The 17,594-nt window shown below is 42.8% G+C and overlaps 1 protein-coding gene across 5 annotated transcripts in view; it reads right to left on the minus strand.

The window, feature by feature from the left end:
• Window positions 1–17,594, minus strand: part of PHACTR1 (phosphatase and actin regulator 1) — a 514,659-nt gene that overhangs the window by 66,815 nt on the left and 430,250 nt on the right. The gene's annotated exons all lie outside the window — the stretch shown is intronic.

Consider the following 17,594-nt stretch of genomic DNA (forward strand, 5'->3'; position numbering starts at 1 on the left):
TTAGACCAGCCCTCATGGCGTCTTTGGGATGACTCTGCAGTCCTCTGAGTACTCCACATTCTTGGGCATCCCCTGGTACTGGTGCGGGGCATGGCTGAGTCCTGCGGGTTGCAGGCTCCCTGGGAGAATGTGGCCAGGAAGGGCAGGAGGGGAGGGGTGGACCGGCGCATGTGTGAGGGGGGTCAGGACACTTGGCTTCACGCCTGGCGTTCCTGTTGGGGAGCACTGTGGGGTTCTACTCTTGGTCTTTGAGGCCTTAGATTTTTCTCCAACACTCTGTCTGCTTTGAATGTGGCAGTTGCACTGCCACAGTCCTGGCAAAATGACATTCCTAGAGCACAAATCTGATCACATCCTTCCTCAGTTTAAAACATACCAATGGCCTGGAAATAAAGCTCCCCTTCCTGACACATCAGTCAAGGCTTCCATGGTCTCTTTGCTGTTCAGTCCATGTCATGTTTGCATCTCTCCCCTGTGAAGTCTGCTCTGGTTCTTCTTGCTGGAAATAACCGCTCCCATCTCCCTTTTGAGTGCAGTCTCACCTAGGACATGTATTCCCCCTGTCCCATGGATTTTACTTATTTGCTCACCCAAAAATGTAGTCTCCATCCTCAGCTCAGTCCTACCAGGTGGGCTTTGTCTCTCACTTTCTCTGCCAGGGCTGTTGTGCCTTCCCTGGCTCCCCACCCTCACTGAACCACCTCTCCTGTTTCACAGAGAAACCTGAGGTGAGCCCTCAAGGCGCCTCCCCCCTTTGGATTGGGCCTTTTTCTCACCATGACACACAGGCCTCCACCTTCACTCCTGAACTGCTGAGTTCCCCAAACCACCTGATGTTTCCACACCCCGGCCTTTGCTGCTTTCCCTCAGATTGGAACTTTCTCTCTGTTGTCTTTTTGATCAGCTCCTACTCTCCCTTTAAGATACAGCTCAAAAGTGACCTCTTCTGAACAATTTTCCTTATCATTACATCACTCCTCCCATTCTGCACCCACTGGACCTACTGTGGGCATGTCATATAACAACGTCAGCACTTACAGCAGGCTTATTATGTGCCAGATGTGGTTCTAGGTGCTGTTCATGTCTACCCAGTTTAATCCTCACAACAAGCCTGTGACATGGACACCACTATCACCTCGCTTTTACAGATGATGGCACCGGACTCTGAAGGCACTGAAATGCGCTTCCTGTTTACATAGCTGTCTCTTCGGGGTACAAAGACTGTGAATAATTTGTCATTATATCCTTAGTAGCTTGAACAAGCACCCAGCTCACAGAGAGCAAGAGGTTCAAGAAATGTTTACAGAACAAGCTGAAACTATGATGCTCTCGTGAGGGATGAACTTACACCTTCCCCAGAGAGAGTCTAGGAGGTAGATATGAACATAAAATGGATCAGAGTTTTGGGATCACGCAGCTGTGGGTGTATGGACACTAAATTGCTGATCCTACAACTGAGATACAAAAAGCCTAACCGTTCCAGTGAGCCTGATGGGATGGCTCTTCTGACACCAAAGTGCGAACCAACCGTAGCCACGAGGCTCTCTTATGCTCCCCCTGAAGGCTCATCCTGTTCAGCACCGTCCCCCATGCACAGGACACAGTGGTGCTAATTCCACAGTGGCTGAGATGCAGAAACTCACCACCTTTGTCCTGCTCCTGTTACTAAAGGGTGTGGTCCTCTGGCTCTTGAAAGCTTTAGCACAAAGCTAGCAATGAGTCTGGAAGCATTACCATTTTCCTCAGGGACCCTTAGTCTGTGATTCCTTCCATTGTGGCTCTAGGTGTCTGTTTGCCTGAGGCAGGCAGGTGCTACTAGGCTTGGGCAGGAGAAAGCAGAGCCAGGAGGGCAGCCAGGACCCATCTGCCCAGGAAGGCACAGTGATTACAGAGAGTTCAGCCCGTCTTGTTAAGCCCTAAGTTCCTGCACTCATTCCTCCACAGTGTTACTTCTTACACTTCCATAGCAAAATGTAGTTGTTTTCATTATTGGAAAAACAGCCATGTGTACACCAGGAGTTCTATCAGAACAGGCAAAGAGGAAATGACCAGTGGGACCAAATTAGTGGAGACAGTTACTTTTATTGTCCCAGGAAAGACCGGCTAGGGCCATGGAGAACCTGTTCTTCCTCTAGTCTGCCTGCATCTTCCTTCTGGTTGTTTCACTGCACATGAGCATAAATTAAATAGGGACAGACAACAAAACTGAATCATTTAAAATAATTTTTGGCTCAGTGGGTTTGGTGAAAAAGGAGGAGATTAAGAAAAAGGTTAAAACTAGGTGGAATTGTAGGCTTTCAGTCCCCATCTTTTTCTAGCATCCTGGATGATCTAGGTGAGCCTAGGCAGCTCAGATCTTTAGAAACTTGACAGTGCCTTATTTTTATATCTTTACGACATCTTAATATCAAGTCATTCCTTTTAACAGATCTGGAGACAGGATGTGAAGCCAGCTGTACAAGATCAGTCATTCTGAATTCTTGTTTATCTTTCTAACCCTTGCAAACCTCTCTGCTCTCTGCCCCCTTGACCATGACGCTAAGCCTGGGACCTCATCTTCTATTTTATGCGGATAAAAGGGTCCCAGCCCTCTCATCCATTCCCGCCCTGTACCAGCCATCTCCGTACAGCGCAGGTCATGCTTGAGGCCCCACAATGGCTCCTTGCTCCAGTCAACGCTGTAAGGCACAATGTAACTCTGAGTCACTCTGTCCAGTTCCTACATCTCCTTGGCTTCTCCAGTGAGGCCAGGTTCCCAATAACCACGCTCATTCCCTCAGGGCCTGCAGTCCTCACTTCCTGAAACACTGTCCCTGCTCCTGCCTGATGATCAAAATTGTATTCACCCTCCAAAACACAACAGAAGACTCAACTTCCTCCTTGCAGCCTTTTCTGCTCTGAACCCCTGCGACCCTGATAGTAAGCACCCCCATTTACTTTTGCTTGATTTTGTGCTGGTTCCTGGCAGCTCCTTGTCTTCTCTGCTAGCTCATGGGGGGCTCCTCCCACATGCATGGCAGCATTCCCCACAGGGTGCCCAGCCAGAGCCACGGTGAGGTGCTGGACTCCATGACCCAGAGCTCTGGCAGCCCCATGATTCTCAGTCCCAGGGGTACATTCGGGTCATACTGATGCAGACACCCCACAACCCTGCTCAGGGATCCTACATGAGATGGGGGGGGGGTTCAGCTTTGTATGTTTAAAAAGTCATGTCTGAAAACGACTCTTAGACTCTTACTCTGTTCTTTTTTCTGTGTACAAACAAAAGCGGCACTACTTCAGAGTTCTAGGGCCACTTGCAACTATCCCTTGGTGTTTGCTACAAGTTTCTATTCCTGAGCTTCATCTGACCCACTGAGTCAGAATCCCTGGGCCAGGTGTTTGGATTTTAAAGGCTTCCCTGGTGCTTCCCACACACAGGGAGTTGAGAAGCACTGATTCTGGGTGCTAAATTGCATGGACTATGATGCTGCCCAAGTTTGGGATATTCCAAAGCTCAGTGATCAGGATGCATCCATTCCATCCAGCCCCAGGGAAAATATCCATCCTGAAGTCATCATCAAGGTCCCGAGGTTCCATTTCTATACTCCCAACATGTTAAAAGCAAAAGACCAAAGTGCCAGAAACCAACTTATGCAACATAATTAGCCTAATATCTAGTCACCTAATGACTAGCTTGCCTAACTCTAAAGTTTGCAATTAAAGGCTTTGGTCAGAAACAAATTTGTCCAGTGACACTTTCAATTTAATTTTGTATCTATAAAAATCATTTATCATTGAACATTTTGTGAATGTTAAGATTTCTTAACTCCTTGTGAGTGGATTTTTCTATTTTATTTGCTTTAGAATACTTAAAGGACATCTTAGACAGGTTCGCCTAAAAAACCTGTCTTTAAAATTTTGTCTCAAGCAACAAATACTTAATCAAAAGTTTAGCTTTTCTGACAGTTGATTCAATGTATTAGACTCCTCTTGCCTCCTCCTTGCTGACTTTCGATTTTCCCTATGTGTACTGCAGTGTTTGTTAGGCGAATAAAGAAACATATCCCAATACTCGTTTCTGTTCAGTGAGGCGTTGACATTTCTGTAGTGAGAATGATGGAGTGAGATGAATGGATTGGTACTGTATTGCATGCCACCCACTTTTTCTTTCCAAGATACCAAATTCTTAGGGTGGTGAATTCATCAACGTTCTTAGGGGAACAGGGGAAAGGTACATTCCTGGGCCTCCCTTTCAGAGGTTCAGATTCAGTAGGTCTAGACTTGGGTTCAGGAGTCTATTTTGTAAATAAGCTCCCAGATCCTTCGGACCCAGGTGAAGACCACACTTTGAGAACGTGCTGTTAAGTTTTTACTGGACTAAGCAGCACACAATTATCATCATAATTTGTCTCACTGAAAAATAGAAGATAAACTGTCAAAACCACACATTCATTTAGCTCTGTTAGGATTGGAAAATTGCTTAAACTCTTTGCTGTTCAGTTTTTCAATCTGTGAAACAGGGATGAATATATATCTCATAGGACTATTGTGAAAAGTAAGATAAAATACATACACAGTGTAACATATGGCTCTTGGTTAATAAATGGTGACTGTAATTCTGGTTGCTCCCATTATCATCCCTGTTGAATTGCTTCCTCAGGAAGCCCATCTGCCCTCCCCTAGGTTGGCTCAGGCGCCGACCATGGGGCTCTCACAGGCCCTTTTGTCATAGCATTTCATGTAGAGTCCATTTAATCCATTCCACTTCTCTTGATTTGTTGCTGATTTCCTTCCTTTCTTCTCTCCTTCTCTTCCCTTCCCATCCTTTTTTTTTTTTTTTTTTTTTGTAGCAGGTCAATGTAATGCATTAATTGAATCACATTGGGTTTGGCTATTTCCTCACCTGTTCCACTAGCACAGTCTGGGCCTAGTTCGTAGTAGGTGCTCAGTAAACATTTATTGGTTTTCCTTCTCACCATGTCTTTAGAACAGTATGAAGAGGTAGAACTTAAGGATCTGCTTCTCTTAAACTAAGGCTCTACTAAGGCTGAAAGTGTGGTCCGTGGACTGGAAGCAGCAGAGCATGACAGATATGCAGATTCTCGTGGCCAAGCTTAGACCTCCTGAATCAGAATCCACATGTTTACAAGGATCCAGGGAACTCTCCACAACCCAGTCTGAGAAAGTCATCCCTTAAGAGACATTTGTTGGTGAAGAGGTTGTTTCTTCCACAGGCAAAAGGATAAGGGCCCTGGGCCTTCTGGAGGAAGGCGGTGCTTGCTTTTTGAGGGCAGGGCATGGACTTCAGGAAGCTTCTGCTGCAGACCTGGTAAAGTCACCACTAGCTTAGAGCTCAGAGGAGTTGGGGCTTAATCCCAAATCCAAAATCAAGAAGTTCTGTTCCATTGCCTAAGAGGTTTGGCCTTCTGGAGCCTTGGTTTTCTCATCTATAGAGAGGGCATGTTATCTACCTTATAGGTTTGCTATGAAAAGGAACTGGATGAATGTCTACAGAACCTCCATGCAGGGTGCTGAGGGGATGTGTGCACTGCAATCCGGCCTGCAGTCTGTGCTGACATGGGCCTGGGGTGACTCAGGCCCATGGCCCCCCAGGCCAGAGGAAGGGGCAGCTTTGTTTAGTTCATTCCTCCAGAGGGCACATTTTTATAATTTTACAAAGTCCCCAAACAGATTAGGAGAGGACCTGAGTATAAAATACTCCCAGTACAATCCTTAATATGTAACAGAATTTCAACAGATAAGGTCTTCATGGACTCTGAAAAAATAATATATTCTCTGCCTCCCCCATAGATGTTGGGAGGGGCAGACAAGATACTGTGGACTTGCTTTGTGAATTATAAAGCACTATATACATTTGCAGTGTTACTAACAGTGATCTTGCCATACCTGTGAGAGTTCAAATGGCCTCATGCTTTTCAGTTTGGGGTGGGAAGATGGAAGCCAAAAAAGCATTGAAGAGTATGGTGGTTCTATTATAAGTAAGTAGGAGAAAAAACCAGGTGAAAGAGAAGCAGTGGAGCAAAGAGGCTTCCAAAGGACCATCTTCGCAGTTTGCCGTGTTTGAGAAAGAACTGCAGGAAGAGAAAAGGTGGGATTGCCCAGGTTGTTTCCATGCACACGGCCCTGCAGCAAAACTAACAGCTAGCGGAGAAGAATGCAGACCAAGGGGTGAGAAAACCTGGGAAAGAGATCTAACCTTTTTTAGGACTTTGGCTCTTTTTCCTCTAAAAATCCAGGGGGGAAAATGCCTCCTTTACCTTGATAGTCCCTTAGTGAATAAAACTTTGCATGCCTCCGCTGCATGACAATTATGGATTGTTGGAGGGCTCACTTATCTCTTGCATTTCTAATGATGGTTAGGGCTGGTCCTTCTGGGCACACACAGAGCTCTCCACGTGCTGACTTAGAAATGGATGAGTCCTCTGCAGCCAGACTGATCATGATGCAGTATATTCATAAAACTGTCTCTGTTGATGGAGTGGAAAAAGCAAAACCACCAGTTCCAGAGAACAAGGAACATAAACCCAAACTGTGAGTGTCACAGAGCCATAAAACCCAAGAGGGCTCTATTTTCAAACATGACACAGCTCTGGACAAGGAGAATGAAACCCTCAGATTACTTCTTTAGCTGGCTCTCTTACCGCAGGACTGTAGAATGAGTCTGGGCTAAATGATTACACCCCTAGCCTCTTCTCATTTTATTAACACCTGTTGTGGAAGCCATTTGTAACTGCTGATGTATCAGTATTTGTTAATGATAATAGCACTTAGTGTCTTAATGAACAAAGATGTTGTAAGAATTTCTCAGTCATTTGCTGGTTCTGTTAGTGTAGGAAGGTAGATATTAATTAAAAAGGGAGCAAAGGAAATCAGATATTATTAAGGATAATCAACTAGAGGCAGGGAACCTCTGGTCCTTCCCTGCAGAGCGCCGAGGGAAAGGCTAGAACATAAAGGGGGACGTAAGCATACGCGCAGTGGAAGCCAAGATGGCGACCACAGAGACCGTCCATCTAGCCTGGAAAAAGGATAGGACTGGATAAGAGACACAACCCTGGAAGATCTAGGAAATGGATTGGTTAGGGGATGGACCCATCAGAAGCCTGTGAAAGCTTGGGAAGTTGACTGGTTATTTTGAAAAAGTGCCTGGTCCTTCCCAAGCCACAGATAATATCATCCCAGCTAACAAAGATCTCTCTCTCTCTAACATGTGGTTGCCCATTCATTTGTGCATTTTCTTCCCTTAGCAACCATATGGCCTTAGCAGCTGCACGGCCAGCAGCTGCATGGACTCTAAACAGGCTCCAGGTGGGAGCCTGGGTACAGCAGCACAGCAACAGATCGCAGCTGGGAAAAATGCTAAGCTACCTGTACAGGGCCTGAGACTGCTGATGCTGAACGAATAGCACAGAACTGCTCCTTGTCTTTTGTTCTTGATGAAGACGAGGCTGGACTTTTTCCAGGATGGGATGGATGGAGAAGAGGCATTGGGTACCCAGGGGCAGCCTTGTAATCTTACCACACCACATACTGCCACTTATGTGTTTCTTCAAATGCTTTTTTGGGGTCCTGTGAAAGAACACAATTTCCACTGGCAGCAATTCTAGTAGGTCAGAAATTTTGGTCTCCTTTCATAGCTCCAGACATTCCGTCCAAAGACATACAGGCCTATAAAAAGTGAACTAAGAACTTAAATAAGGGTCTAGTGTCACTGAACTACTGAGTCGACTCTTCCAGCTGCAAGAACGATGCTCAGACGAGCCCCATCAATTTCTTCAGGCCATCCCCGGGATTCTGCAGCAGTCTGGTGTTTCTCCCTTGGTAAGATGCCTGTGAAGGTAACCTATGTTGACTGACCCCTTGTGGTGAGAGGGATGGTGTGGAGAGAAGAGTAACAAAGGAGTTGTGTTAAATGTCCCTCTACCTGGCTTGCTCTCCCAAGGTTGGTCAGCACCCAGAGACTACAGTAAATGTCTGACATTTGTGAGGAGTATGTCCTAAGACCTTCCAGAGTCCTAAAATTGAGGGCTCTTAGAGCATACAGCAGCAGCACCAGCAACTGACTTTGCTTCAGAGCCACTTTCCACAAGGAAACACTTTTGTTTTTAAACTGACCCCTCCCAAGGCCATGTGGGAGGATGACAGGTAGAAAGGCACAGGTTTCACTGAGTGGGAGGGGCTGGGCCGTGCGGGGGTGGGGGGGTCACTCACCAACTAAGTCACTTGGGCATGTTACCTTTGCAGAACAAGCAATTAAATTAGATTTTTTTTTTTTTACCAAGTAAAATTACACATCATCAGGAAACTGCTCTCAAAGTGTCAAAACTGTAGATGTCCCTATAATCAGGAGAATCAACTCCTGTTGAAAGATGAGTATTTTGTTAAAATTCATAAGTCACCTATATAAAAACACATTATATTGTTTATTTTTGCAGTAATGATGAGTACTGTTGCCGCCCAGGGAGACTGAGTGAGGAGAGTGCCATTCTGTCGATAACTGAGCTGTTGAACCTGAGCCCCCCGTGAGGCCGGCATGTAGGGGGGTGAGAAGATCCCGGGATGGACAAATGAAAGGACTAAGATCTGGCCGTGCCTACTGGGGAGGATGGCAGTTTTTGAAAATCTGGGCAAAAATGAGGAGAAATAGAATTAAGATCACAAATCATGAAGGTAAGCATAAATGTGTTCACCTGATCTCAGGACACCACAATCCGAGGAATACATCTATGAAGTTTGAAAGCCGTAAATTTAGATCATATAAAATGAAATACTCTACAGAGCTGAGAGAACTGTTAAGAGGTAACACAGTCATGGTGAAGATACAGAGAAGTTCAAGTTAGATCCATCGGTATTATAAAGAGAGAATAAGGATGGCTGCAGTTCATCTCTGACCTTGTACCTACCTGATACACAGTATCTGTTCACTGTTGGGGGACATACTCAGATTTCTTGCATTTATACTGATGGTGGCGGCTGGTCTAACCATCTGCCATTGGTGTCTATGAGGCCATTCCATTTCCCGCTGAAATTACTAGTGTGCTCCCTGATAGGTAAGGCTGGACCACAAGTTTGACCAATGGATGGTTGTCATGTTCTACCTGCTAGCTACTTGTACAAGGGGTTGATTTTCCATCCAGATTATCATGTTTCCTTCAAGGACTACACAAAGCAACATAATCAGATTTCATTTATGGCAGAAGTCAGAGCTGGAAAACAAATATCCAGCTTTGAACTTGTGGACAAATGGACATCCAACTCCTCTTTCAGTGACAGAGGAGTCTCTTGCTCACAAGACCCCCTGCTCTGCTGCAACATGGTGCTGACCAAGGACATAGCAGGGAACAAGGCAGACCACATCCCTACCCTCAGGAAACTACTCCTGGGACATTTAAACAACGTCCAAGAAGAACTAAGGGCAGCTGCTTGGCACCCTTTGCAATTTCAGGTTGATGCTGGACACCCTGCAGTTCCATTCATTCATCCAGCATTGTTACCCATCTCATCCACAGTAACATCAAGGAGAAAAGTGTGTGTGAAATCAAGTAATCATTGCTAAAAGTCTACAAAACATGCCCACTTCCTCCTCCAAAGCAAAATCCTTGATCATGGCATTCAAAGTTTTCCACAGTTTTGCTTCAGCCCAATTCTGATTGACCTTTCATTACTTTTCTACCAGACTCCCATGTCCCTGACATGCTGGATTATTTGCTATTTCTTAAACATACTATGCCTCATCCTCATGTGCCTCTGTGTACCCTGCTTCTCATTTTACAGCAACCTCCTCTGCCAACACTACCCATCAAATTTTTATTCATCTTTAAGGCCTGCACCAAATACATTCTCCTTTATGACATATTTTCTGATTCTTCCAAAAGGACTTGATCTCCTAACATTTGAATTTCTTTAGAGCCATGTTTATATATCTTCATATTAACAGTTCTGCTATTTACAACTGCCTACAATGCCTATAGCTAATGAAAGAATACTTTTGTAAATTATGTAAGGGCTGGCAGAGTGCCTTGCACATAGTATGCCCTTAATATATAACTTCCATTCAGCTTTACAAGGGAAGGAAAACCTGTCACGTGCTACAATGTGAATAAACCCCAAGGACGTTATGCTAAGTAAAATAAGTCAGGCACAAAAAAACAAATACTATATGAATCCCCTTATATGAGGTACTTAGAGTAATTCTAGAATTCATAGAAACAAGAATTAAAATCGTGGTTACCACCCTGATTGGTGTGGCTCAGTGTGCTAGGCGTCGTTCTGCAAACCAAAGGGTTGCCAGTTCAAAGCCCAGTCAGGGCACATGCTTGGGTTCCAGGCCAGGTCCCCAGTTGGGGATGTACAGGAGGCAACTGATCGATGTTTCTCTGGCACATCGATGTTCCTCTTCCTGTCTTTCTCCCTCCCTTCCCCTGTCTCTAAAAAATAAATAAAAAAATCTTTTAAAAATGGTGGTTACCAGGGATTAAAGAGAAAAGAAAGAAAAAGAGGAATATTTAATAGGTGTAGAGTTTTAATTTTGCATGATGAAAAATTTTGGAAATCTATTGCACAACAATGTGAATATCCTTAACATTGCTGAACTGTACTTAAAAATGGTTAAAATGGTAAATTTTTCATTACGTGTTTTCACCATAATAGAAAAGTGCCAAGTAAATTAAATCTCCAACCTACAGTGCTACCAAAAAAAAAAAAAAAAAGAAAAAAGGTATTTTGCTGCAATCCTCATCCTGATCACAGTGGTGAGAGCTGAAAGCACCCTTTTAAAAGTGTTTTAGTCATGTGAGTTATTTATATACTTGGAGATCAAACCCTTGTCTGAGGTATCATTGACAAATATATTTTCCCATATGGTTGGCTCCCTTTTCATTTTTGTTGATGTTTTCTTTAGCTGTGTAGAAGCTTTTTATTTTGATGAGGTCCCATTTGTTTATTCTTTCCCTTATGTCCCTTGCTCTAGAGGACGTATCAGTGAAAATATTGCTGCATGGAATATCTGAGATTTTCCTGCCTATGTTCTCCTCTAGGACTTTTATGGTGTCACGACTTATATTTAAGTCTTCTATCCATCTTGAGTTTATTTTTGTGTATGGTATAAATTGGTGGTTGAGTTTAATTTTTTTGCATGTAGCTGCCCAGATCTCCCAACATAGTCTGTTGAAAAGACTATTTTTACTCTATTTTATGTTTCTGCGCCCTTAGTCAAATATTAATTGATCATAAAGACATGGGTTTATTTCTGGGTTCTCTATTCTGTTCCATTGGTTTATGTGTCTGTTCTTATGCCAGTACCAGGATTATACCCTAAGAATCCTGAAACACCAATTCAAAAGAACTTATGCACCCCAATGTTCATAGCAGCACAATTTACAATAGCCAAGTGTTGGAAGTAACCTAAGTGCCCATCAAAAAATGAGTGGATCAAAAAATTATGGTACACAATGGAATGCTACACAGCAGAAAGAAAGAAGGAGCTCCTACCCTTTGCGACAGCATGGATGGAACTGGAGAGCATCATGCTAAGTGAAATAAGCCAGGGGATGAAAGACAAACACCATATGATCTCACCTATAAGTGAAACCTAATCAACAAAACAAACTAATGAGCAAAATAGAGCCAGAGACTTGGAAATAAAGAACAAACTGATAGTAACCAGAGGGGATGAGGGAGGAGGATAATGGAAAAAAGAAAGGGAAGGGTCATCAAGGAACATGTATAAAGGACCCAGGGACAAAGCCAAAGCGGGGAAGGATTGAGGGTGGGAGGTGGGGGTGGGTGGGGTGGGGGAAAGTTGTGGTGGGAAAATGGAGACAACTTGTCCTTGAACAACAATTTAAAAAAAAGGAAAAAAAATAAAGTTACAATCTAATAAAATTTAAAAAAAAAGCTTTAATAGTCTGTATGTGCGCTGAAAAAACATTTCTGCATTTTGAAAAGAGAAAGTCAAGACTGCATGGAGAAATGGATATAAAGAGTAAATTTAGGTAAGTTTCCCATTCCTTCAAGGTATCAGTTATCAAGAGAGTGTGAACCTGTAACCTCTTCATGAGGAGGACTCTGGGTTACAGTTCATTAACATTTAAAAGCAGGGATAAGGTCCAAGGTCACAGTGGTCAAAACATCAGTTATCTTGGGCTGTCAGGGTAGGATACTGGTAGGAAAGGCAAGGACAAAAGTAATTAGATGATTTTGCAGGGTTGGAGAGAGAGGAGGCTGAAAGAGAAGAACATGGGTGGTGGGTGGGAGATTGGGAAGCAGTGGGGACAAACAGAATCAGAGCAACAGAGGAACAAAGTGAAATTACATATTGGAATGTAACTAGAAAAATCCATTTAGACAGTGTCCACAAAACTACCGAGACTGCTGTAAATAGGAATATTGGCTTTGGTTTGACAAGCACTGGATAGAGGATTCTCATTAGACCTGCACTGGGGCTGAAAAATACCATGTGGCATGGATGCCATTTGTCAGGTAAATTTGCAGTTACAAATAGTTTGTAATGTTGAAACTAGCAATCAACCAAGTTCTGATAATGTGTTAAGTTTCCTTTCATTTCACTAAAGATAGTGCGAGTAAGCCCTTGGTACATTTACATTAACAGAAGGACCTGCTTTTAAGGATCAGCAACAGTTTCCTTTTTGTGTTGAATTATGGCCAAATGCTCCCAATGGTATTTGCCTTTCCTTTTTTCCTTTTCTTTCTTTCTTTTTCTTTCTTTCTTCCTTTCTTCCTTCCTTCCTTCCTTCCTTTCTTTCTTTCTTTTCTTTCTTTCCTTCCTTCCTTACTTTCTTTCTCTCTCTCTCCCTTTCTTTTTCTTTCTTTCTTTCTCTCTTTTCTTTCTCTCTCTTCTTTCTCTGTCTTTCTTTCCTTCTTTTCTTCCTCCCTCTCTCCCTCCCCTTCCCTTCCCCTTCCTTCCTTCCTTCCTCTCTTCTCTTTCTTTCTTTCCTTCTTTCTTTCTCTCTCTCTCTTTCTTTCTCTTTCCTTTTTCTCTCTTCTTTCTATTTCCTTCCTTCTTTTCTTCCTCCCTCCCTCCCTTCCTCCCCTTCCCCTTTCTCTCTCTCTCTCTCTCTCTCTCTCTCTTTCTCTCTCTCTCTCTGTCATTTATGATTTGAGAGAAGGGAAGGGAGGGGGAAGGAGAGGGAGAGAAACACGATTGGCTGCTTTCTGCATTCTCCTTGACTGAGGACTGAGCTGGCAACACAGGCACATGCCCTGACCAGAAATGAAACCTGTGACCTTTTGGTTTGCAGGACGATGATCCAACCAACTGAGCCAGACTGGCCAGGGCTATTTGCCCCAATTCTTGATCCTTATAGGCTGTCTCCTTTTAGCATGCTCTTTGAAACCCAACCCAACTGTGCTCAGGTCCTTCTCTTTATAATCAAAGGACTTCAGAACATATCTTTATTTTTGAAAGACTGGATAATTTTTTTCTGTCTTAAACAGATTAAAATACACAAAGCAAAAAAGAAAAAACAAACCAAACAAAGAAAGCTAATGATTTTTGTTTTTGAATTTTAAGAATAGATATTTTGGGGGGCATGGTATAAACTAATGGTTATAAGTGAGGGCTCTGGAATTCAACAAAATGGACCTAGTCCATCTCTGCCACTTGCTAGCTATATAACCATGATCAAGTCATTTAACTTCTCTAAATTTCATTTCTCTCCATTGGGAAAGAACAGAAAAATGATGACAGTATCTGCCTCACAGGACTAAATGGTATGTTGTAAAGTTCTCAAAATCTGGCAGCTGCCATTTGTTACCACCCAAGTGTGAACGTCAGACTGTGAAGTCCACCTATCGCATAGGTTGATTATCCTTTATTCAAATGGCATTTGTGGGGCACCTAATCGCAGGTATTGGGTTGACCAAAAAGTTCATTTAGTTTTTTCTGTAAGATGCCTCTAGCAGTGCTTAGTTGTCTTTAACTTCATTCAAAATAACTTTGTTTCTTTGTATTGTGCATTTTAAAAAAATTATCAAAATTGGTGAACTTTTGTGCAGCCATTTTAATATTGAAGAGGGAAGAAGATATGCAACATTTTTGGTATATTATGCTTTATTATTACAAGAAAGGTAAAAATGCTGGAAAAAAAAATTTGTGCAGTATATACACAAGGTGCTGTCACTGATCAAACATGTCAAAAGTGGTTTGCAAAGTTTCTTGGTATTGTTGACATTTTGGCCAAACAATTCTTTGCTGTGGGGCTGTCTTATGCATTGGAAAGATGTTCGGCAGCACCCCTGGCCTCTACCCACTAGAAGCCAATAACAGGAGACAGCTGACATACTCAAAATATCCAGATCAAGAAAGCTATTGGTGAAAAAGAAAGTGGTATCTTTTATTTTATGGAAAGAACTAAAGGGACTTTTTGGCCAACCCAACACCTTATGCAGGAGGCAGGGATTACTCACACACTGTCTAACATTTGACTTCTGGAGGCAGGATGGCTGGAGAGGTGATTGATGAAGACTGAGAAAGAAAGAAGACAGTGGGTTTTTTGTCTTTTTGCCACAATCACCCTTTCCCTCTAGGGTCAGCCGTTATTCCAAGAAGCATGCATTTTGAGAATTATTCATCTCAGATCATGTTCATTATGCAACCAGCTCTGCTGGGCACTGCACCTCCAGAATGGAAGGGAATCTAGTTCTCAGCAACTCCTGGGCTTTATTATGTGTTACTGTGCACACTGGTGTTGGACAAGATGAGATGGAGAAGGATGAGAATGTGAGAAAAAAGAAGTAGTTTGGAGGACAGTAGTTTGGAGAAGTAGTTTGGAAAAAAGAAGGAGGGCTTTTCTCTATCTGGCTCAAGGACAGGGAAAATTTGTAAGAAATACAGTCTCCAAATTAATTATGGTTTTCCTGACAAAAGTGGAGGCAAATATCAAAGCAGAGATATTTCTGCCTCTTTCCCCCTGATTGTGCACCTGGAAGTAGCCTCCGTTCAGCCTCACGCTTCCTGCAGCACTCTACCAGACCATCAACCACCGTCACTCTCTCTGAGTCACGCTTGGTGTCTTTCAAATTGTCCTGTTTCTTTTCAAAAATGTACACAGAACAACAGACAATGAGGACATGCTGAAACTCCTAAATCTCAATCTAGAGTTCTAGAATTCTTAGCTTCTTAATTCCCTCTGACGTGGCCCAGATGTCTCTATAGAGTAATTAGTAACACAACAGGGTTAATACAGCTGCCTCACGGTGATGCAGATTCATTATGACTGATTAGTCACAAAAATTCAGCAAGTCTAACTGAGTTTAAACCAAAAGGATAGCACCAGAATCATAGCTCACAGGCTACTGCACCTGTTTTGTCTCCATCATATTTACGAGGCTACTGGGGACAATATGGTAAGGATGACGGGCTTTGATGTATTTTTATCCATTTTTTGATGTATTTATATCCATTTGATATAAAGGTGAGGTTTACAGATAATAGATAAAGTCCACTCTTCTTGGGAAAGGATGAGGGACGCCAGAGAGATGGGGCTAATTTACATATCTTCAGTCCCTCAAATATCAAGAGTGCTAAAGCTACTAGCCTACTCAAGTTCAAGGCTCAGAGCTGAAGCTACAAATAAATGGAGTGTGCCCTCATTAATTAGAAAACTAAATAAATTAGAGGCTGTTTTTGGCTAAGAAATTTTGTCAATACTTCTTTTAAAATGTCTTATCTCATGTTCTGTTCTCCCTCTTCCTACTGCCATCATCCCGATGCTTGTTAGCTCATGTTTCAACAACTGGAACTCAGCTCAAACGGTTCAATTTCATTCAACTAGTGATTTGGGAGAAAGAGGCATAGGGCTGACCTCAGCGGCTTCTTTGTTAGGCCTTCAACCTTCTGTTCTTCCTATTCAGTCTACACAATAAGTAACCCAGGAAAAAATTTAAAGGCTAGTTTTCATCATGTCACTCCTGTGCTCAAAAACCTCTGGCCTTCCACTGCTATAGGAACACAATCTAAATCCTCGTATGCCTTACCCAGTGAACCCTCTCTCAGGACTTCCAAGACAGGCCTCCCCTGGCTCAGCACCTCTTCACTGACCTGAACATTGCCACCTCTGAGTCTTTATCCAGTGTCTTCTTTCCTGGAATGGTCTTTCCTCACTCTCTGTAGGTGTCCTTCATGCTTTAAGGGTCAGCTCAAGGTCAGCCTTCTCCCGTAACCTTTTATCAGACGGCAAGCACTGAACTACAAGCATCACTCATGACGGTAGTCCTATTGCCGCTCTATTTTTTTATGTATTATGTATCTGGCCCTTGAACAACACAGGTTTGACTGCATGGGTCCACTTATATGCAGATCTTTTCAATAAATAACTGTACTGTGTTTGATTTGTGGCTGGGAATCCGTGGATGTGGAGGGCTCACTGTTTGTATTGTTCCACGTCATTTTATATAGGGGACTTGAGCATCCTTGGATTTTGGTATCCTCACGGGTCCTGGAACCAATCCCCTGCAGATTCTGAGGGACAACTTAAGTTTTTAGGGAGTCAACAGTTAAATGTGGATTTTCAACTGCATGGGGAATTGGCACCCCTCACCCATGTGTTATTCAAGGGTCCACTGTATAGATAAATAAGCAATTTTAATTCTAGAAACAAATTAGGGAAGACTCAAAGATACTTTCAAAGAAAAATGCATGCTGTTGAAGATGTTTGCTGTTGTATTTTCACAAAAGAGAAGATGGAAAGCCCCTAAAGAGGTCAATCAAGTAAATCCTGATCTATACAAAGCAGCTGACAAAATTGTGGGCACACAGTATCCATTAAATATCACTGTGTGCACAAAGCAGGTGATAAAAGACTATGTACAGCAGTACTTAATTTTTATTAGATACATAGACAGACAGACAGACAGCGGTGTTCTGTCAGAGGAAGGCTTATGAATGCATTTTCTCCTGTGTGGTTTTCTATGCATTTAAATTTTGGGGCACTGAACTAAAGTGTCATTAATCTGTTGAATGGTTCCTTTAGGTGGAAATTTGCTCTTTTAAACCATAAGCATCTGACTTGGATGGGTGCATACAAGGATGGAGTAGTTTGACACAACTCCATGTTTAAGCTGGACTGTAACAGAACTCATACCATGTGTCAGACATCCCACTATTCTAGAACAATGTTCACTGACCTGGAGTTGGGAAACACAGGGTCTAACTGTGGCTCTACCGCAGAATTCCTGCCAGCCCTGGAAAAGCCACTTATTTTTCTTGAACCTCACTTGTCCTATTATAAAATAAGTGAATATTCTTCCCAACCTCTATCTGCATTCTAGCTTACAAAAATGTACAGAGATCAATAGAAACTATATGAATACCAAAGATGTTGTAAAAAGGCAGTCAGTCAGTATCAGGTGGGATTGCTATCAAGGCTGGAAACAACCCTCTGAAATCTTTAGTCTCCGATATGCCACAACCTTAAATCCAAGTGGTATTCGATTCATGTAGTCATATGCAAGGAAATGCAATTTACTAGATGTCCAATTTAATAAACATAGTACATTCGTTGAATAACACTTGAAAAACAAAAATACAAGAATCATTTCAGGACAACATTCCTGAGCTTACTCTTGTTTTA

This window comes from Pteronotus mesoamericanus, unplaced genomic scaffold (assembly GCF_021234165.1).
Source record: "Pteronotus mesoamericanus isolate MK-2021 breed Mesoamerican mustached bat unplaced genomic scaffold, CSHL_Meso_final scaffold_31, whole genome shotgun sequence".
Classification (NCBI taxonomy): Eukaryota; Metazoa; Chordata; class Mammalia; order Chiroptera; family Mormoopidae; genus Pteronotus; species Pteronotus mesoamericanus.